At 48.7% G+C, this 22,985-nt stretch overlaps 1 protein-coding gene and 1 long non-coding RNA gene across 46 annotated transcripts in view; one reads left to right on the plus strand and one right to left on the minus strand.

Annotated features, from left to right (window-relative positions):
* Sun1 (Sad1 and UNC84 domain containing 1) overlaps positions 1-10,638 on the minus strand; it is a 44,785-nt gene extending 34,147 nt beyond the window's left edge. For 15 of the 42 annotated variants that reach the window (XM_087578821.1, XM_087578818.1, XM_087578816.1 and 12 more), the window contains exons 1-2: positions 10,606-10,638; positions 9,772-9,884 (exon numbers count right to left, since the gene is read on the minus strand). The gene's annotated coding sequence lies outside the window, so the exon portion shown is untranslated. The remainder of the gene's footprint in view (positions 1-9,771; positions 9,885-10,605) is intronic. The other 27 variants (XM_087578819.1, XM_087578817.1, XM_087578812.1 and 24 more) reach the window with 2 other exon arrangements.
* Positions 85-22,262, plus strand: LOC102547493 (uncharacterized). 4 transcript variants are annotated; one of them, XR_015634688.1, is made up of 3 exons: positions 85-489; positions 1,763-1,891; positions 2,655-2,771. It is a non-coding gene; the product is annotated as an uncharacterized LOC102547493 (long non-coding RNA). The 4 variants fall into 4 exon arrangements; XR_015634687.1 differs by having other exon boundaries at positions 86-381; XR_015634689.1 differs by lacking the exon at positions 2,655-2,771 and adding an exon at positions 21,970-22,262 and having other exon boundaries at positions 128-381.
* The last annotated feature ends 723 nt before the right edge of the window (positions 22,263-22,985 follow it).

Below are 22,985 nucleotides of genomic sequence, written 5' to 3' on the forward strand. Positions count from 1 at the left end.
GTAGGGCCCCACCCTGGCAGAATGTAATAATGGTCTGGAACATTCTATGCTGAGTGACAGCATCAGTTCACATTCCTATAATTTCTTGAGGACAGGTGTTCTGCTACTTCTCTTCATCCCATCATCCTCTGCCATCAAAATCAAACTCCTACCCTCACTCCCCAAAGGGACTTCTCACTGTCTAGTCTTCTGGCAAATGCGTTGTTTGGCACGTTCAAGCCAGAGCCCAAAGACACCACTTGGACATCTACCAAGCTTTCCCTAGTCCATTGGGGTATTTTTGGCCTGGCTCAACCCCCAGGACATGCAGAGCAAGGCCAAAATCCAATGGCTAATGCCTGCAAGTCCTGATGAGCATCAGAAGGCAGAGGGATCACTGGGGTAAGAGCAGAGAGACTTGGCCCTGTCATACCTCTCATACCACCTATGTGGGACAACAAAGTCTCACACAGCCAAGATTTGATTCCCGAAGCTGGGGAGCAGGGACATGTAAGAGACTATGTATGCATTTCCATGGGGAGGAATACCTTGGCTCTGCTCTCAGCCATGGAGCCACGGGGAAGCTCCAGGACAGAGGCCCATATAGCCACTGCACAACCCTGCCACTGCACAGCTCATCCTACTGCCACAGTCAGGGGGACAACCATGCCACCATCTAAGGGAGCCTAACTTCCTGTGAGCACACATCTGCAGGAGGAACGAAGGTGGCCAGGAGACCTGCAGCTGAGAGTAGTGGGATCTGACAAAGTGTTTGATGAAGTGGGATGCAAGGGTGATGCCACACAGAATACCAGCGTGAAGACATGCTGGTCCGGGCAGCTAGGTCTGGGACAGGACAGGGATGAAGCAATAACCGATCCGATGACACCAGGCATGGACAGACCCCGAGCCTCATTAAACCTGATGTCTCTTCAATCTAGAGCTCTGGTACTGCTTTCTCCAGAGGAGCCTACTAAACACAAAGCTGTGTGCAGATTACCACTCTCCCTGTTTCCCAATATGCTAAGTGAGGACACAGAACCCTCACCATCTGCCTTGGGCCCAAACTCACCAGTTCAGTGTCTACTGATGATCCAGCCAATCACACCATAGCCCAGAAAACATGACTGCACACACAGGTTCACATACACGGACACATACACGGATGGACACACACACACACACACACACACACACACACTCCCCCCCCCCCAAAGAGCAGCAGTGCAAACAGGAGAGCAGCCCACTCCTTCAAGCTCACTGCGGATCTGAATTACAGGACAACAGTTACCATTATATTTTACTCTTTGGCACACACCTGCAGTCAATGCTATTCAGGATGGTGAGGCAGACAGACAGTGAATTCAAAGTAGCCTGAGCTATGTAAAGAGAGTAAGATGATCTCATAAAACCAAATCAGAGAAGACAGAATGGATAAGTACACGTGTGCCCTGACAGACACACACTTCGATGTCAGCTGCAATGACTTTGTAGGAATATAAACTATGCTGTAAGTTAAAACAGAGAATGTGTGAGGTTCACAGCTATGGGGGTGGGAGGTGCCACTAAGATGGCTCAGCCGGTCAAGGTGCTTGGAGTCCGGCCTAATAATCTGAATTCAAACACACACACACACATACACACACACACACACACACACACACACACACACACACACACACACGCCATCAGTCTTCCCTCTGGGTGTCTCTCTCTCACACACAGAGAAACAATAAATGAATGTGACGATTTAAAAATAAATATAAGATTTGTTTCCTCCTAGGTCAACAATCCAAGTTGGAAGATTAATTCAACCTTGTGTGGGACAGAAGACTAAAGTCTACTGATTATCATGGACGGCTCAGATACAGCTGAACCCTCATAAGCTCATGTCATCACCTACAGGCCAAAGGTAATGTGCTGCTCCTCCTGGTGTCTTCACGCTGTTCCGCTCCCTAGGCCCTCTCATCTGCTCACCAGAGTGAGCCTCCTGGCCACACCCTGAAGAGGCTGTTCTGTGCAGTCTTGGCCTCTGGGACCAACTGGAAATGATCTGCATCCATAGGCAGAAGGGTAACAAAACAGTAAGTGAAGAAACATGACTGTTTTCAACAGCATCAGAAAACCCTGAAAAGAATCTGTTGGTCAACAGAGATCCTGTCACTCCTCCAGCTTTTCTGGCTGCCTAAACCAGTGTTACCACTGACACGAACCTTTTTCAGACCATGCTCCTTCCTAAAACAAGGATTTGAAGTCAGCTTGCTGCTGGGCAAAGGCAGGAGCTGAGCGTAGGCTCCAGGGCACTAGGGTAGCACCCTGGCCCACAGAGAACAGGTGTAGAGCCCGGGCTCCAGACAAAACAGGCAGACACAGGAGCTCTGCCTTCCAAGTTGTCTACATGAGGGCCTTCTACGTGCTAGGTAAAATGCTCTACTCATGCACAACCTCCCGCTGCCTCCAGCCCCGGAAATGTTTTTGAGCAGACATGTCTCAGCAGGAGCCTTTAGCACACTGATTTCTCACCACCTCTCTCCCCTTGCAGGATCCACATACACTGAGGATGAAAATGTAAAGCCAGGTTCTATCTGTGAATACTTTCATCAAAAATGAGTTTCAGTCCTTTTACCCTGAATCTCTGCCACCTACCTAACATATCTGTACTTTCTTCACAGCAGAACAGAAAACAGACCAGGAAAATTTCAGGACTACATTAAATGTAGCTTCATGCAAACAACACAAACCTAAGAGACAGAACAGAACTGCAGCTCTGAAATAAAACAAGCACAATCTTTCTACTGCTCCCTGCTGCGAGCCATAGCAAGGGACAGTTATCTGGGTTGGGCCTGTGGATACTGGCTGCACAAGATCTGCACCCACAGTAAGGAAACTCTATGTGAAAAACAACAGAGAACTTGGTCTCAAGAGAAACCCTGAAAGGCAAACTTAAAAACTGAGGGCAGCACCTCCTTCTGTCTTTGGGAAGGTGAAAGACGGCTGGCCCTTCCTGGCACGGTCAATAAAGTACATCCAGCGAGCCATACCACAGCTTTAGCTAGAAATCATGATGGCCTGCTCCAGGAAGGACCACAGCATGTCTTAAAACCACTTTCCCTACCATTTGAGATCAAACCCTGGAGGCTCGGTTCTGCCAGTGTACCCTACACTACAATCTAAGGGGGTGGGGAGTACAAGATGCCAGGTTCTCCTCTAGCCTCCTAGGAAGCACCATCTGTCACAGGTCTCATCCCTCAGTGGAGCTGGGAAACCTCATCACACCATAACTGGTAGTGGATGCCCCCCTAGCCCTTCCAGACAGACACTTCACTTGATCCCTGCCTATGCAACCTTCTAGAAGAACCAGGGTGGCACAACCACACACAGACATAGCACACACACATCATGTACATGCATGTCCCGCCTCCACCTCACTGATTCACCATCACCTAGGACTCAGTGCTCCACATTAGCCAGGTGCTACCCAGCAGGCTCAATGGCTATGTTCACTGTCAAGAAAAATACTTAAACATTGTTTCTTTGGCTTCTTTCCTGTAATACTAGAGATAGAGACCCAGGAGATTTTGTATGCTATGAAAGTACTCTATGGCTGTGACTAACCCAGAGTAACCTCTTGTAAAAACCAAGTTTTTGCTAGGCATAGAATACAAGAGGACTTCAAGTTTCAAGTCAGCATGGCTACAGAGCAAGGTCATTCCCGCCTCAAAAATAAATAATTCTGCCATTATTTATTGGGGAAAAAAAATCAGTATTACACACACACACACACACCACCTACCTTAGACCAGGTTTGATAGGGCATACTTGTAACTAAGCATTAGGAAGGCTGAGGAAGGAGCAGAGAATTAGAGGGCAGCCTAGGTTACAAAGTCAGACTTGCCTTTAAAAAAAATAACGTCAGGCATGGTGGTGTACACCTATAATCCCAGCCCCCAGAAGGCAGAGAGGCAAGTGAACCTCAGAGTTCCAGGTATGCTTGGTCTACACAGACAGTTCTGGCTGAGATAGGGTTATATAGGGAGACTCTGTCTGAAAAAGCCAATAAACAAACAACAGATAAATAAAAAAACATCAGTGCTATAACCTGGTATGGTGGGATAGGTCTGTAATGCCAGCTACTTGAAAGGCTGAGACAGGACAATCTATAGATCTGCCTGTTCTACAGAACACTTAGCCAGCCCAACTTAATAAGACCCTAGCTCAAAAAGGACTTAAACAATAATAATAAAATAAAAAAAGACCACAACCAGGGTATACAGCTCAGTGACAGGACTAAGCAAGCAAGCCTATGAGGACCTGGGTTCAATGCTCAACACAGAAAAAAGAACAAAGCAGCAGCAGCAGCAGCAGCAGCGGCAGCATGGCAGGCAGACAGTGGCGCTCTGAAACCACACCCGCCCTGAGGGAATCCTCTCTGCTGCTGGGAAACCCCTGGTCCAGGAAACCCTTTCACACCACCTGTCGGTGACTTACAGTTTAATTCTGCAAAGGTCAAGAGTCATCTGTCACAGAGATCTTGTCTCCAGACTAAAATCCACACCTCCAAACGATGGGGTGCACCTGCCTGACCATGAAGACTGTACTGCCTGATGAGCAGAACCCATCAGAGCCCGGCACCTCAGTGAGAGCTGCTCATCTGTCACCTGTGAAGGGACTGGTTTCATTCTCAGATTCACCATCGGAAAATCTAGCAGGGTAGGAGGTCCAGAATGGCAGTGCATTCCAAATTTGGAGAGTAGGGAGGAGAAAACAAGTGCATGTTTCCAATCAAGAAGGTGGCATGGCAACCCTTCAGCCAGTATCCAGGACCAGCCCCTTGAGCATTCACCAGAACAACAAGGCACTCCCTTCTCAAGGGACCCAGGAGCAGCAGCCTGAGGGATCAGTGCCCTGGGAGGCATCTCGCCAGCTCCTGGGGACTCTCTTGCCTTACTTGAGAACGTTAAGGGAGGGCAAGAGTTCTGAGGCCAACTTTTAAATTGCTGCCACTGTTTACTGGGAACAAATGCAGAGTGTCCTGGTTTATGAGATGTGACCCTAAAAGGAGCAGAGTACTTGGGAGAGCACTGGACTCACAAACCCAAAAAGGTGAAGCACACTCCATTTAATCCCCGTGGTCTTTGAAAACAGGTCATCTACTAAGCTCCAGTCAGCGTATCCCTGTGACAGATGAGCACAGGCCAGCAAGATGGCTCAGTAGGCAAAGGTACTTGCCAGTGGCCTAGTGACCTGAGTTGGATCCCTGGGACCCAGGGGCAAGGAGAGAGCTACCTGGGCAAGCTGTCCCTCCTCTCTCTGAATAGGTCTTATGGCACATTCACCCATACATGGAATAAATTAGGTGTTGTCCATGGAAAGGCTAATACACATGGAACAGAGGAAGAGCCAAAAGGAAAAGAACCTTTGGAACAGCAAAAGTGCCTGGTTTTCATTGAAGAACTCTAAAGGCTCAAGAACTAGTGACACCCATTTAACACGGAAGTGAGGGTGTCCAGGAAACTAATAAGAGTCTGGAGGAAGTCGAACCTGAAGTCTGCTGGAGATACCCTCAGGTGAAACCACGTGCGCATGGTAGTAGGTGTAGAGAATCCCCACACATGGTCGTGCATAACAGAGTACTCAATAAGCCAAGTGTGCTGGCTCCCATCTGCACTCCCAGCTCTCTGAAGGGAAAACTCCAAGTCTGAGGTACAAAGCTAACTGACCCCACCTCGCCAAAAAAATTAGTGTGGGTGTGGTTCAGGGCATAGAATGTACACTTCTCGTACACAGGTGCTGGGTTCTATCCCTGCATTGCATAAACTAGGTGTGGCGGTACACGTGTAATCCTGTAGAAGCAGGAGGAGCACAAGTTCATCCTGAGCTACTTAGGCAGGTCAGTCTGGGAGGGAACTTCCTGAATGCAGCCCACAGGCATCAGTGAAAAGCCCACAGGCAGCATCACACCTAAAGGCGAAAAGACCTCATGCTCCTAAGTGCAGGAAAGAACAGGACAAGGCAGCAGTGGATCTCAATGCCTGAAGTTCAAGCCAGAGCAATTATTCAAGACAAGGGGAGAAAGCGTGCCGTACAGACCAGAAAGGCAGCAGCAGTAAGGTAACCTTTACTCTCAGCTGACAGGGTTTCATGGAATAGCCAAAAGCTAATAAATTCAGCAAAGTGGCAGGGTATATGACCACACAAAGCCAGCTGTGCTTCCACATGCTAGCAACAAATAAGGTTAAGTGGAGTTAAGAATTCCTTCCATATGGGCTGGGGAGATGGCTCAGCCCTTAAGAGCACTGACTGCTCTTCCAGAGGTCCTGAGTTCAATTCCCAGCAACCACATGGGGGCTCGCAACCATCTGTAATGAGATCTGGTGCCCTCTTCTGACCCACAGGCACATATGCAGGTAGATCACTATTTATATAATAAATAAATCCTTAAAAAAAGAAAAAGAATTCGTTCCACAACACAAGCAAGAAGCCCTTGGGAATCAATTTAACCTTCCAAGGGCAGAACTGGGCACTGAATGAAATATAAAAAGTCCAAGAACAGAAAGGCTCACTATCCCAACAAATAATGCTGCCCAAGGGATGTACTGTGACCCTTGTCAATATCCCAGAGCCTTTTCTGCAAACCTGGAAAAGCCGTTCCTCATTTACACAGAACTGCAGAAGGTTCCAGAGAACAAACATGCCTGGAAAAAGGAGCTGAGCTGAGGAATCCACTGCAATACAGTCTTGGCATATGAGCAGACGTACTCCAACAGAATGGTGTACAGGGTCATAGGTTAACCTTCCTTCTGGGGCCATCTGACAAGGAAAGAAGGTCTCTTTCTGCAAATGCTGTTAGAATGGTTGAGTTACCATGGAAAGAATGAAGTCAGACCCTCAGACATCATAGCCTGCAATGAACTCACAATCACAGAAACTATCAAACTTTTAAGAATAAAAAGACAAGTCTTCATGACCTAGGGTTTGCAAGATATCCACCTAAGGAAAACATTAAAACTGCCTAAGAGGCAGGGACAGATAAGTCTCTTAAGTTTGAGGCAGTCTGGTCTATAGAGTGCTATACATTGGCAACTTGCCTCAAAACAACAGCGCAACAAACACTATCAAAAAGATGGCCACCGCTGGCAAACGGCTCAATGGTTAAAGCATTTGTAACATAAGTCTGATGCCCAGAGCTCATCCCCAGGACCAATGGAAGGTGAAAGAGAACTTCCATATACACACACAAGCCCATACATACCACACACGAATAATAATTACAGGGAGGGAGTCACAGGTGAAGCAAAGCATGGTAACAAACACCAGTTGCACTCAGGAGGCTGAGGCAGAATGACCATGACTTTGACACCAGTCTAAGGTGAGGTGCTACCTCAAAGAGAGATGGAGACAGAGGTGGGGTGGTATTTGCAAGTCATATATGTGTATCTGGAATGTATAAACAGCTTTCACAGATCATCAAGACAACCTAACTAAAGAACAGGGAGAGGCTACATAAGCATGGTGGATCACACTTTTAATCCCAGCACTTGGGAGGCAGAGGCGAATGGACTGTGAGTTGCCTGGTCTACACACATGCACATGTGCACATGGGCTGGGAAGGCATCTCTCCAAAGACATACAGATGGCCAATGAGGTCAGGGAAATGCAGACCAAAGTCAAAGATACACTTCACTGAGATGGGGTGGGTGGGTGAACGGAAGGAAAACAAGCAATAGGAAAGATGTGGACAAAGTGGACAGTCTCCCACATTGTGGGTGGGAGTGTAAAACATGCCGCTTTGCAGAAAAGCAGTCTGGATGCTCCACACAGAGTTAAACATAGAATTTCCATGTGACCTGACAATTCTACTCCTAGGTCTACACTCCAAGAATTAGTAACAGGTGTTCAGGGGCTGGAGCTATGGCCTAGCCAGGAAAGCGTTAGAAACACACACATTAAGACATGAGTCTGATCCCTAGAACCCAAAGAAACAGCGGAGCACAGCAGCCTGCAACTGTAATCCTAGCACTGGAGAGGAGGAGACAGGAAGATCTCTGGAGCTTGTTGGCCAATCAGTTTATGCCAAATTTGTGAGCATGGGGTTCTAGTGAGAGACACTGCTTCAAAAATTAAGGAAGCAAGTGCTGCATGCCTTTAATGCCAGTATTTGCATAGGCAGGGAGACCAGCCTGGTCTACAGAACCAGGACAGTTTGGGCTACAAAGTGAGACCCTGTCTTGAAGAAAACAAACCAAAACAAATGGTAAGAACAAAGGTAGAGAATGACTGAGATAGGCACCCAACATCAATCTTGGGCCTCCTCCACAATCCTTCCCTCTCCCCCCACCCCACTCTCAGACATGCGCACACACACACACACACACACACACACACACACACACACACAAGAACAGGTGTTCAAGCAGAAACTTGTTCCCATGTTCCCAGCAGCCCTGATTAAATAATCCAGCAGGTGGAAACAACCCAAATGTCCACTGATGTGCATAAACAGGATTTAATAGGGTCTTTGAGGAGGCTCAGTGTCTGCTACCACACCTGATGACCTGAGCTTAGTCCCCCAGGACTTGGACAGGTAAAAGAGACAAGTGTCTCCAGTAAATGGTCCTCCTGACCTCAGCAAACATTCACATGTAAATAAAATGTGGTAAAAAGTATCTTTACATACTTAAGAGGTGCATACAGTGGAAACGATTCAGAACAGGAAGTCATAGAGTAGGAACGCATGCCACACAGCATGGATGAGCCTTAAATGAGAGAACTAGAACAGGTAACCGCACAGGCTGTAAGCAGAGTGGCAGTTAACGGACAGGGAGGAGGAAAATGGGAGGGACTGCTTGGTGAGTTCTGGGTTTACCTTTAAGGTGATGAAAAGCCAATGGAATTAGATAATGGTGATAGTTGTGTAACACCATATACAGTTTAAAGTGGAAATTTTCACCAAATGCACACACACACACACACACACACACACACACACACACACACACGTGTGTGTGTGCACGCGCACAGCAGCTAGCTACCTTGTGCATTCATCCCCTTTCTGCTCTCACCCAGAAAAAACAAAGGGTAAATAAGCTGAGGCTGCCAACCTTTGGGAAATAAAAAGTATCTCTCCAGGGCTGGGGATTTAGCTCAGTGGTAGAGCGCTTACCTAGGAAGCTCAAGGCCCTGGGTTCGGTCCCCAGCTCCGAAAAAAAGAACCAAAAAAAAAAAAAAAAAAAAAAAAAGTATCTCTCCAAATCTCTGGCACAACTCTCAAGTGAGGGCATGTTGTACACACCTGTGATTCCAGCAATGGGGAGTTGGAAGCACAAGCATCTGGATTTCAACTAAGAGCCTGCTGGAGTTACAAAAGACCTGGTCAAAACAAAAAAACAAAAGACCAAAAATGTAAGGCAGGAGAGTCCTCGCAGATCCTTACGTGATTGGAGCAAAGGCTCAAGCATATCACCCACAGCCTGCACGTTATGAAAGTGCAAGCCGGAGCCCAGCGGTGGTGGTGAACGCCTTTAATCCAGCACTTGGCAGATGGATCTCTGGCAGTTCCAGGACCACTAGGGCTACAGAGAGAAACCCCGTCTCGAAAAACCAAAGAGTTCAAGCCTGACCAAGGAAAACAAGACAGAAGAACCAGAAGTTACTGCAACAATGTTCAAGAACATGTAGCCAGAACCGGACTCACAGGGTTGTGCACACTTTTATCTAATGCTAGGTACATGGAGGCAGGAGGATTAGGAACTCAAGGTCATCTACTATATAGTGAATTCGAGGCCAGACTACCTCAAGCTGCCAACTTAGTTGCACACACCCTTTTACCCCAGCACTCAGGAAGCAGAGGCAAGATCTCTGTGAGGTCAGCGAGACAGTCAGAACTATGCAAGGAACCCGGGCTCCTAAAACAAACAAAAGACAGAAAGAAAAAGAACATGAGGCTGGGACTCAGAAAGAAAAAAGGAAAAGAGCTTTGAGGGATCTAAGATGCTTGAACAGTCAAGTTAAAATCTGACACAGGTACAATGGAAGGGCCGGTAAAATCTAATTAGTAATCTGTTCAGGAGGCGCGAAGCGCACACCGCAGGACTGCACTTCACACTACACCACGGGGAGCAGCAAAGTTCGCCATCAGCCATCGGGCTGCATCCAATAAAGCTCCAGCGGGCCAGCCTTGGTACCGTCCTGCGCGCCGGGCTGGGAGTGAAGGCAACTAGCTTGGGATAACCTAGTTGCAAGGTGTTCAGGCCAGGGACTCACTACCCGGCCCGCGCCCTTCCCCGCACCTACAACACCTGCGCCCCGGGAGGGTGCGCCCCCGGGATGGCGCCTGCGTGGGTGCGCCTCGACGGGTAGCAGGAGACCCCGGAACCTAACACGCAGGGGTCCGAGGCAAGGGGGACCAGAGTGGCCGGGTACACCGGGCACTGGACTCAGGGTACCGGGACGCGCGGCCTGGCAACGCGAAAGACGTCACGCGCGTCGTGGCCGGTTAGTGGTTCCCACTTCGGGCCGTCCCTGCAACCTACATCCCGGCCGGCCCTGAGACAGTCCCCAGTGCTCGCAGTGGGTCCGCGGCGACCTCCGCCCACTCGTTTCCCCAGCCCGTTTGCCACGGCTCACCTGCCTCGCGCCGCCGCCTCAGGCCTCGTCCGCACCGCCCAGGCCGGGGAACGAAGACTCTCCACATCTACAGCCAATCGCGCGCCGCGCCGGGACTGGAGGCGGGAGCGACGCGAACGTCCGTCAATCCCAGGCGCGTCTGCTGAAGCTCTAGACCAATGGGAGGGCGGCTCTCCCGCCGCGGCCCGTGAGGGGCGGGGAAAGGGCGGGACGTGTGGCGTCAGTGGGCAGGGCGGGCGCGCTAGGACAGGAGGGGCCGCGCCTAGCGAGGAGACTCCTCTCAGGTCGCGTTAGCATTAGGATTCTGCGTGGCGACGCCGGTGTTGAGTTCCAGACAGGGTTTCAGTAGACCCAGAAGACCCGACTCCTGCTGAAGGAGCAGTGGGCTCCCAAGCACATCCGCTCCTCTGTTGTCCGGGCTTAGCGTTTGCAGGAAACCCCGGACGCCCTGCCCCGCGGGCTGGAAGCCAGAGCCTTTTCTCCTGGGGACTCCATCTGCCAGGCCCTTTCTCACTTGCGCAGTTTTGCAAAAACTTGAATCGCGTTTGTTTTGTTTATTGGCAGGTTTTATTCTATAACCTTGACTGCCCCAAAACTCTCTAGTAGACCAGACTGGCCTGGAACTTGTAGAGATCAGCCTGCCTCTGCGAAGCTGGAGTAAAAGGCATGTGCCACCATGCCCCCCTTGACTTTTCCTTTTTTTTAAACTGTCTCACTGTGGCCTAGAATTCACAACATAGGTAGACTGACATCCGATTTGCCACAATCCTCCTGCCTTACCCTCCCAAGCACTGATATTACTACCATATGCCACAAGCAGCTGGGTGGCGTTGACTTTTCTAAACGTGTGTTTATGTGTTATGTATGTTGAAGTGGATGTATGAATGTGTGTGTGTGTGTGTGTGTGTGTGTGTGTGTGTGTGTGTGTGCGTGCGCGTGTGCTTATAGGTCTCAAATGCCCTAGAGCTGCAGGTTGTTAGCTGCTGGGAACCAAACTACAGTCCTCTGAATGACCAACAAGTGGTTTTTTTTTTTTTTTTTTTGGTTCTTTTTTTTTTCCCCCGGAGCTGGGACCGAACCCAGGGCCTTGCGCTTCCTAGGCAAGCGCTCTACCACTGAGCTAAATCCCCAACCCCCCAACAAGTGCTCTTAATGCTGAGCCATCTTTCCAGCCCTTGGCTTTTACACTTTAAAAAAAAACCTAATTTTTAATTTTTGTTTTCATTTTTTTTCTTTTTTCTTTTTTTTGGAGCTGGGGACCGAACCCAGGGCCTTCTAGGCAAGCGCTCTACCACTGAGCTAAATCCCCAACCCTTTGTTTTCATTTTTTAAAGACAAGGTCTCCATGTAGTCCTGGCTACCCTGGAACTTGCTATGTAGATCTGTCTGCCTCTGCTGGGACCAATGGCATGTACTACCATGCTGGCTGGTTTTACACTTTTTAGAAAGGGCTTTGAGCTGGGAAATTGGATTAGTTTGTGAAGTGCTTGTACTGCAAGCATAAAGACAAGAGTTTAATCTCAGAATACACATTAAAAAAAGAAAAGCCGGGGCTGGGGATTTAGCTCAGTGGTAGAGCACTTGCCTAGGAAGCGCAAGGCCCTGGGTTCGGTCCCCAGCTCTGAAAAAAAAGAACAAAAAAAAAAAAAAAAAAAAAAAGAAAAGCCTGGCACTGTATGCTTGTAATCTCAGGGCTGGAGAGTAGACACTGGAATCCCTAGAGCTTGCTGGCCACCAATCTAACGTAACTTGGGGAACACCTACCCAGTAAGAGATCCTGTCTTAGAAGACAAGGTGGATGATTCCTAAGGAAAGACACTAGTGCAGGCACATGCATGCACACACATCTCCACACAGACAGACACTAGTGCAGGCACATGCATGCGCACATCTCCACACAGACAGACACTAGTGCGGGCACATGCATGCACACACATCTCCACACAGACAGACACTAGTGCGGGCACATGCATGCACACACATCTCCACACAGACAGACACTAGTGCGGCACATGCATGCATACACATCACACAGACAGACACTAGTGCAGGCACATGCTTGCACACACATCCCCACAAACACTAGTGTAGGCACATGCATGCACACACATCTCCACACAGACAGACACTAGTGCAGGCACATGCTTGCGCACACATCCCCACACAGACAGGGTTGCCCTTGATGGCTTGGAACTCCTCTCATTCGTTCCAGTGCTGGGATCACAGGGGCGCAGCACCATAGCCTGCTGCTTCAGGCTTCTGATATTCACTCACGATGCACATGCATTTGCCTCCTTATGTGGCAAGTGTTTGAACACATGTTGAGTTGCTCTCATTGAGAGACCTTTCTGTAAGAGATATTAGAGGGTTTCAGGCCACACAGATATCTGTGGCAAACATTGAAATCCACTGTTAGTAAAGTGTGTGGGTTTGGCAGGGCAGCTGGCTGGCTCCACAGGCCAGAGGTTCTATGGTTTGCTGAACCCTGGGCCAGCTACTGGACACCTGGGTTCTGTCCCTTAGAAACTGTTGCAAACAAAGCTTTTGTGCATTCAGAGGTAGGGGTCTTTGTGGATATTTAGCCTGGTTTGTGGAGTATTGGAAGTGGAACCTGGTGCTTCTGTATGCTGGTGAGAACTCCAGCCTCTGGCCCATTTTCTTTTTTGTTTAGTTGCTTTTTGTTTTGTTTTGTTTTGCATTTTAGAGCAGCATTTGAGTAGCTTCTACTTGCCCAACACTGATGGCTGCCTGTGAGGAAAGAGCCTGTGAGCTTACACCTGGACTCTGGCATGGGATCAGTCTTTCAATTGTAAACAGGACCTCACTCCAGCAGTGAGGAGGCTGAGAAACCAGAGCTAGAGGCTTCCAGTCTCTGGGCAGGTGCAGCAAAGAGATCAGAAGGCTGGGCCAGCAGAGACTCCAAAAGGAAAGTCACTAGCCCAGGAAATCCCTTTCTCTTAAGGAAGCAATTGGACTTCCCTTCCTTCTGCTTTCTGCTTTAGGGCTGGAGGCACCACAAACTATTTCTTTTTTAAGCTCTTGGTGGTTCCCTGCAGAGCTCAAGGGCGTTTCCTAGTCCCACTGTGGTTATGGGTGTGGCAGGGAGGGGCACAGCAAGTCAGAGTTGAGACAAGTCTAACCTTGACAGCAGTTACAAAGCAGGATCCAGAACCCCGCACACAGGATGGCGGTTACAGATGAGCTGTAGAGCCTCTGCCACACATACCATCCAGCCTAGCACCCAGGGGTGGAATCCAGAGCCTCCCACAAGCCCCACATGCCCCAGACTCTCTCTAGGGGATTTTAGGCAAGTGCCCTACTGCAGAGCCACACCCTATTCTGGTTTTCAAATTATTTCTTTAATATTGTTGTTGTGGTTATTGGATTTATTTCTCTCATACCTTTACGGGGATTCCAGAAGTAGAACTGATATCATCCGGCTTGGTGGCCCATGCCTTTAAACCTAGCAGCCGGAAGAGGGTGGCAGGCAGAGTTCAGTGTCAGCCAGGGCTTCATACTGAGACCCAGTTTCAGAACAAACGAATACCACCACCACCAACACACACACACACACACACACACACACACACACACACACACACACAGAGGAACCAGCTCAACAACAACAACAACACACACACACACACAACAACACCAATACCATACACACACCACCACCACCAACACACAACCACAACAACACACACAAAACAACAACAACAACACACACACAGGAACTGGCTCAACAACAACAACAGCAGCAACATACACCATCACCACCACCACCACCACCACCACCACACACGGAACAACAACAGCACACACACACACACACACACACACACACACACACACACACACACCACACACAGAGGAACTGGCTACTTTCTAGGCCTGTACAGCAAGAGTTCTTACCTGCTAAGCTATCTCACAGGCCCCAGCCCCAGAGGACACTAGATTGGTCCCTTTGCCAGGGAGCACATAGAAAATAATAAAATAAATAATTCTAATATACACACATTAATTTCAAAACAACAAACACGGACTAGAAAGATGTCTTGGCAGTGGTTCTTGCAAAGGATACAGTTTAATTTCCAGCGCTCACATGGCAGCTCACAACCATCCATAACTCCAGTTCCAGGGAATCTAAATGGCTTCTTCTGACTTCTGCAGCCAGCAAGCACACACATGGTACACAGGTATACATGCAAGCACACACACATGGTACACAGGTATACATGCAGGCCCAGCACTCATGCACATGCTTTATAAAACAACAACAAGATTTGTGTCCTAGAAACAAAACAAACCCTTATGGCTTCCTCATTTCTCTTTTCAGTAAGACTCTAGAAGGATGTCTGACCTCCTTTGAGCCCTTTACCAGAGCTGCTACAGTAGGCTGCCAAAAGCCATGTAGCTCCAGAAACTTCTGAAGCTGGTGGACCCTGTACTCTTAGCACCTAGCCAGCCGCATCATTGAAGGCAGCTCCCTGGATCTCCATATCCCAGGCTCCTTCCTACCTTCCATATAGGCTCTTCCTGGGCCCTGACCTCCACACTGAGTGTCTCTGAACTTCGGCTGGCTGCAGGTGAGCCCTAGCCACTCTCTGATCTTTCTGGGATCTCCAACTTGACACCTTTGGGTTTGAGTTCCTGGACTCTCCTTGACCTCTCCTGTTTAGGTCTTCCTCACAGCAGTCAAGTAAAACCAGTTTCTTCCACTCTGTGATCCAAAAGACCTTTGCCCCTCTCACGGGTAAAGCACTGGCTGTTCCTTGAGCCAGATACAGTGCCAGGCAGGGCGGTACAGGGCTGTAATATAGTACTCAGGAGCTCGATGCAGGGGGACTGCTGTGAGTACAAAGCCAGCTTTAGGTACATAGGGAATGGAGGAGGGAGGGGGCAGGGGAGAGGAGAGGAGGGAAGAAGGAGGGAGGGACGGAGGGAGGGAGGGAGGGAGGGACGGAGGGAGGGAGGGAGGGAGGGACGGAGGGAGAAGAGTGAGCTGGCAAGATGCTCAGCCAATAAAAGAGCTTGTTTCTAAGTCTGGTGGTCTGCATTCTATCCCTGAGACCCACATAGTGGAAAAGGGGAACGGCTCCTGCAACTTGCCCTCTGACCTCCACACACGATCATCACGCATGCGCTCCCACACCCTATGCTCAGTGCCCTTGAAGGGTCAGAAGAGTGCATCATATCCCCAGAAACTGGAGTTACAGATAGTTGTGAGCCCATGTGGGTACTGGGAACTCAGCCTGGGTCCTCTGCAAGAGCAACAAGTGCTCTTAAATGTTAAGCCATCTTTCCAGCCCCTAAAATTCTTTTTGTTTAAAGTGAAAGAAATAAAGAAGGGAGGGAGAGAGAGAGAAGGAAAAGAAACAAAGTCATTTGAATAAGTCACTTGGATCTTACCACTCAGAAGGAACTACTTTTGGACACTGTTTTGGTTGCCTTTGGTTTTAGCAAGGGGCCTTATGTATCTCAGGCCATCCTTGAACTCATGAGCCTTTTGTTCTGCTTCCCCAGTATGGACATCATGGGCATTTGGTACCATGCCTGACTCCTGTAAATGTCAGGTCCACCCCATTGCCTTTTTTAAAAAATAGAGTAGTCATGGGGTTGGGGATTTAGCTCAGTGGTAGAGCACTTGCCTAGCAAGCGCAAGGCCCTGGGTTCGGTCCCCAGCTCCGAAAAAAAAAAAAAATAGAGTAGTCTGTGACTTCTGTTAGGCTCTGCGCTGGGAGTCTGCTGGTTAAGGATGCCCACTCCTCTGCAGAGGAGAACCTGACTCTTTGCGCATACACACACACACACACACACACACACACACACACACACACACACATACATATTCTGGCATATATCCTATTAGCATACAGCATAAGAGAAAGAGGAAAGGTCCCAGGCAAACGTCCCCGCCCCTTGTTTAAAAAGCCTGTGCCCAAGAAGTGGAGAAGACAGGGGGATAAAGTAGGTGGCGGAAAAGGAGAGGAACACCCACAGGATTTAGGCAAGTTTTAATAGGCCGGAAACCCTAGAATGTGGGTGGGCAGAGTATCCCAGAATAGGCATGGAGTTGAGGCAGGGTGAGGCTGGGGGCATGCCTGGCCCTCTAGGGATTAAGCTGAGCTCTGGGCTGAAGCAACTGTGCTTTCTCATACTGGAGCCCAGAACAACTGGCATGGGGCTCTGGCCCAAGAGCAAAGAGTCAGGTCCTCCTCTGCAGAGGAGTGGGCATCCTTAACCAGCAGGCTCCCAGCTCAGGTCCATGCTTCCCAAGCAGGTGATTCCCGTGTGTGGCCCCTATGGAGGTCCCAGCATCTTACAGGGATGATGCCTGGGAGGCTCTGCTTGGACACTGAGCTCAGGAAATAGGCCTGACAAGGAAACCGAGTCACCTAAAATATTCAAGGGAGGCACTCGTTTCTAAATGGGAGACTTCAGGGAACCTGCAGGAGAGCAAGGTACCTGGAACCAAGGAACTTACTTCTTTCTAGGGAAGGGGGTGCAGAAAGGTCTTTGAGAATGTGCTAATCAGAATCCTGGGGGTGGTAGGAGTGGAGAGACTTGGCTATCTTAGTAAAAAGGCACCAGAGATGGGCTGAAAAAAAAAAAAAAACTGAACAGATATGCCACAAAATGTTTAAGAATAACACACGGAGGTGGCCAGGATCCTCAGTCTTAAGGGAAATACAAATTAAAATTCAAGTTAAAAACAAAACAAGGGCTGGAGAGATGGCTCAGTGGTTAAGAGCACTGCCTGTTCTTCCAGAGGTCCTGAGTTCAAATCCCAGCAACCACATAGTGGCTCACAACCATCTGTAATGAGATCTGATGCCCTCTTCTGGTGTGTCTGAAGACAGCTACAGTGTACTCATATAAAAACAAAACAAAATAAAATAAAATTAATAGATCGGCGTAGCGGTGCATGTCCGTAGTCCCAGCACTTGGAAGGCAGTTGGATCTCTGTGAGCTCAAAGCTAGCCGGGTCTACATAGTGAGTTCCAGGAGAGTCAGCACCAGAGCGACACAGTGAGACTGTTTCAAAACCAAACACACGCCAGCTGAGGTGCCTGGCGTATGGCTCAGTTGGTACAGTGCTTGCCTAGGAAGCCCTGAGTTCCATCTCCAGCACCACAGAAACCAGGAAAGAAGGCACAGGCCTATAATCCCAGCACTCCGGAGGCATGGTGATCTGAGGTCAGAGGTCAGCCTTGGCTACCTCACAGGTGTGAGATGAGCCCGGGCTTCATGAGGGTATCTCAAAACAAAACATAAATAAATACAAACAAATATGAATGGATATAGCAGACTAAACTACAGCATTTTGAGAAAATCATGGAGAAGATACACACACACACACACACACACACACACACACACACACACACACACATAAATAAATTCATTACTTTTAGGATATTTCACATCCATGGAAGAAAAGTGTTACTTTACTAGTTGAATGATAAATGAACCACGGCAGAAAATGTTTCTGACGAAGGTGTAGCCTATGCCAGTGCGTGTATGCTACTGTGCATATGTGGTCACAAGTTTTAGGATTCAGCTCTGCTGTGTGGGTCCCTGGGATGGAAGGTCATCAGGCTTGGTGACAAGTGTCTTTGACCACAAAGCCACTTTACCAGTTCCTTCTTACATTTCTTTTGTTTTTTGCTTGTCCTTGGGTATTAGTTCTTGCCTTCTACCATTTTTGAGATAGTTCCTCTGGGTGTTTGCTGCCGGGCTAAGTACTCTGGGCCTGTGAGCTTGTAGAAGATTCTCTTGGGTCAGCCTGTCACTTCATCCAAGAGTGCTGAGATTATATACAGGTACCACGGACTCCAGTCTTATCTACAGACTCTTGTGATCTGAGCTTAGGCCTCCAGCTTCCATGGTAAGTGCTTTCCCTGCTGCTCATCTCTTAGCTCTTTTGAGACAGGGCCTAGGTAGCTCAAATTGACTACTGAACTCACCACAATCTTCTTGCCTCAGGCCTCTAAGTCCTAGGACTTACAGGCAGAATGTCTAGTCAAGCCGTGGCCTTTGAAATCCATTTGCAGAGGAACTACTGAAACATATTCTAAATATGTTTTAACTGTAAGGAGTAACTTTGGGAAAGGGAAAAGCTGTGTGTGGGGGGCTGGGACATTGTGGGGAGGCAGAGGATGGGGGTGGGACACAAATCTGTGTTGCTCCCAGCTACACAGGCCCTTGAAAGTAACAAAGGTGGGCAGGGTCATGCTGCCTTTAGTTCCAGCATTCTGCAGACACAGTCAGGCCAGTCCCTCTGGGTTCCAGGCCAGTCTGGTCTATGTAGTGGGTTTCAGGATAGCCATGGCTACATAAAGAGACTCTCTTAAAAAGAAAAGAAGGAAGAAAGGGGGGGAGGGAGGGATGGAGGGACGGAGGAAGGAAGAAAAAGAAAAGCTAACAAACTCAGGTAGAGGTCTCCCGCTAGCCCACACAGAGGCTTGCAGAATGGCTTCCTTACCACTTTGACCACCAGCACTTGTTCACCCACTCAGGAGAAAGATGACTGTTCTAGTTGCTCTCACCCATCTGTGTATGTATTTTAATCTCTACATGGAAATATTTTAGGACTTCTTCAACATAAAAATAGAAAAATTGGTACAGAGCATTCTGGTCTATTCTGCTTGACTTCTCGTAACATTAACATGTTACATAACTAAGGCACAAGAAGGGATAGACACCAGGAATGTAATACTGGACATAGGACAATCGGCAAAGCTACAGATGTGATTCAGGGCTGATTGCTTCTTGCGTGCGTGCTTGTGGTGCATGTATGCCTTTGTGCATTTTGTGTGTGCACTCGTGCATTCATGCATGCACAACCCATATGTGCATGACCATAGAGGCCAGAGGGTGACCTCAGGTATCATCTTTTGTTGTTGTTTTGAGATAGGACTTCTTTGAGTCACCTTAGCTATCCTGGAACTCTCTCTGTAGATCAGGCTGGCCTTGAATTCAGAGATCTGCCTGTTTCTGCCTCGAGTGCTGGGATTAAAGGTTTGTGCCACCACCACCTGGTTATGTCCACATAAAAAACCAAGTTTTATTATTTAAAAAATTTAATTATGCACATGTCTACAACTACACGTAGGTTTGTGCATGGGACTGCAGGTGGCTTCAGGGTCCAGCAGAGGGGTTAAGGTCTCCTAGACTGGAGTCACAGGAGGTTGTGCACTGCCCAGTGTCAGTGCTGGGAGTCAAACTGGCATCCTCTAGAAAAGCAGCAATCACTCTTAGCCTGAGCCATCTCTCTAGCTCTTCTCCACCTTATTTTTCAAGACACTCAACCTTCTGCTAAATCTTGAGCTCAGACTTGCCTAGACTGGTTGGTCAGCGAGCTTCAGGATTCTCCTGAATCTAGCACGTCCCTTAGTGCTGGAGTTATAGGGGGGAGGGAGAAGGCTGAACTGCTAGCACCACATGGATGCTGGAGGTAGAGCTCAGCTCCCCACGATGGTATTTCCGGCACTTTCAGGACGGAGCCATTTCCCTGGCTGCTTTTCTTCTTCTCTTTTGGGGATTGAGCCCAGGGTCCTAGCCTCCTCCCCCTCCTCCTCCCTGTTTTCCTCCTCCCCCTCTTCCTCATCCTTCTCCCCCTCCTCCTCCTTCTCCAGCACCATCTCCTATTTTTTAGATAAATTGCCCAAGCTGGTTTTGTACTCTTTATTTTATAATTCTGCTTCAGCCTTCACGACAAGCCTATACCACCACTGCCAGCTACTGTATACTTCTTGGTGGAAGCAAGAGAGTGAACGAAAGGTTCACTGGTAACACATGGTAGGCAGGGCCTCTACCACTGAGCCACGCCCCAGCCCCTCACTGGGGGATTCTAGGCAGGGGCTCTATTATTGCCTTTTTAAAAAAAATTATGCATGTTTTGCCTACATGTGTGCTAGTGACTAATGTCTGTGTTGGTCAGAAGACATCTGACCCACTAGAACTGGAACTCTGGATGGTTGCGAGCCACTGTGTGGGTGCTAGTCCTCTGCAAGAGTAGCAGGTGCTCTTAAACAATGAGCCATCTGTCCAGCTCCCTTTTGGAAAACTCATGAGTTGGTTCTGTCATGGGCCCTGGGGACCAACTCAGGACGTCAGGTTTGAGTGACAAACACTCTTGCCAGGTGAGTCATCTCTTGGGCTCACCTAACCATTTTACTTTTTATATTGAGGCAAAGTCTAGGCTGGTCTTGAACTCTCTAATGTTTAATCCGCTTGTCTCAGCCTCCCCAGTAGGTGAATCTAAGGTTTGTACTGCTAGGCCTGACTTCTTTACGTCACCATAAACTTGTGAGTTACTTTTAATTCTTTTGTGGTACTGGGGATGGAAATTAGGCTCTTCCTCATGTTAGGCAAACATGATGGATAGGCCCTGCCTGGATTACTTGTGCTCCAATAAGTTAACACTTTTAAGTATTTTGCTTTGTGGCTTATGGTGTTTGGCCATGAGGGGGTGCTTAGGGTTGTTTCCTCACCCCCACCCTCCTTTTTTCTCCCCCACTCCCACCGCCCAGCACTGACTGCTTCTGGAATCATCACCATCTATTTTCCCTACCTGGACCTGGATTCAGGGTTTTGTTTTGATAATGTTCTATGTAGCTGGTCTTGAACTTCTGATCCTCCAGCCTGCACCGGCAAGTGCTAGGCAATTTTGCAACCATAGTGTTTAAGAGATTTCCCTTTCCCTTTTGCTATTTATTTTTCTGAGACAGGTTTTTGTAGCTCTGGCAGTCCTGGAACTCACTCTGTAGAGCAGGCAGGCCCAGAGCCTAGGGGTCACCTGTCTCTGCCTCCTGAGTGCTGGGATTATAGGTGTGCACACCCCCCCCCCCGGCTTTATTTTTTTCCTTTTTAAATTGTATTTATTTGCATGCTGAGGAGGGGGTATGTGACATGCCATTTTGTGAGGGTCAGAGGATAACTTGGCAGAGTTAGCCCTTCCCTGCTACCAGGTGTGTCCCAGGGATTGAACTCAAGTTGTCAGCCTTTGAATTTTTACTACTCCTGTGTATCATCCATTTCTGTGGGCACATGGCACACTGCATATATGGAAGTCATTCTCTCCATCTAGCCTTACCTGGTTTCTGGGGACTGAACTCAGGTCACTGGGCTTACTCAGCAAGCAGTCTCACCCACTGAGCCATCTCATTGGTTCTGACACGTTAAGAAGCCTATTTAATCCCAGCCCTCGGAAGGCAGATCTCTGAGTGGAGGCCAGCCTGGTCTACAGAGAGTTCTAGGATAGCTAGGGCTACACAGAGCAACCCTGTCTCAAAGAATAACAGGAAAGAAACCTGGTTGTTTCCATGTGGTTGATAAGGGTTTTCTTTTCTTCAAAAGGAAAGGTGGGCACGAGAAGGACATGGCTACTGTCATTTTCCACCTCCACCCTAGGGAGGCTTCTCTTCCAACTGAGCATCTTCTCCAGGAGGAGGCAGCTGGTGAGATGGTGGCCTGTTTGCACTGCTGACACGTGTCCATGTGATGCTAATTTGATGGTGGTTAAAAGTGCTTGCCCCAAATCCATGGTAGAGAGAGCAGGCTCCTCAAAGCGGTCTGCTTTGGTGCTGTGGTGCGTGTGCCTGTCACCCAATGCCCACTCTACCTTCAGATCAATAAAGCAGTTACAGATACCCACTGACTCCATGGGGCTCATCTCCCAGACCTGACCCAGCCATTCTGTTTGGAGTAATGGGAAACATGCCCACACCATGAGCAACGTATTCACAATGGCTTTGTAGTGCAGCTGGAGCTCCAGCAACAGCTGAACCGGAAGATCCATGATGCCTAAAATACTTACTGAATATCTCTTTGCAAAGATGGTAAGCTAGGGGTGGAGGGAGCTGACTCCTGCCTTAAATAAGTGAGGGGCTGGGGGCATGGCTCAGGGGTAGAACACATTTGTAAAGTCTTAAGTCCAATACTAAGTAACACACAATAAACAAAGAAAATAAAATGCCTGGTGCTCGGGCCAAGGGCTTAGCAGGCCAAGGTGCTTGCCGCCAATCCTGTCAACCTGAGTTGAATCCCTAGGACTCAAACAGTAGACACAGAGAACTGACTCCTTCAGGTCTGACTTCCACATGTACACTGTAGCCTATGTGCCCTCTCCAACAAATAAAGGGTTGTAATAGATAACACAAATAGTCTTCCACATGGCTGATGGAGCTCCAGGCAGCAAGGACAGTGGAGACGGACAGAAATGCAGCTTCCGGCTACAGTCACTCTGAGATCCACACTCACCCACCTGGATGCCCAGCCTGACTCAGGGCCATGCTGGGGTGCCCTGCTTACCCTGGTGATGGCCAGGCCTTATTTGGCCCTCCAACTACCTCATGTCAGAACGCAGGTAGGCA

The sequence above is a fragment of the Rattus norvegicus genome, chromosome 12 (assembly GCF_021556685.1).
Source record: "Rattus norvegicus strain SHRSP/BbbUtx chromosome 12, alternate assembly SHRSP_T2T, whole genome shotgun sequence".
In the NCBI taxonomy this organism is placed as follows: domain Eukaryota; kingdom Metazoa; phylum Chordata; class Mammalia; order Rodentia; family Muridae; genus Rattus; species Rattus norvegicus.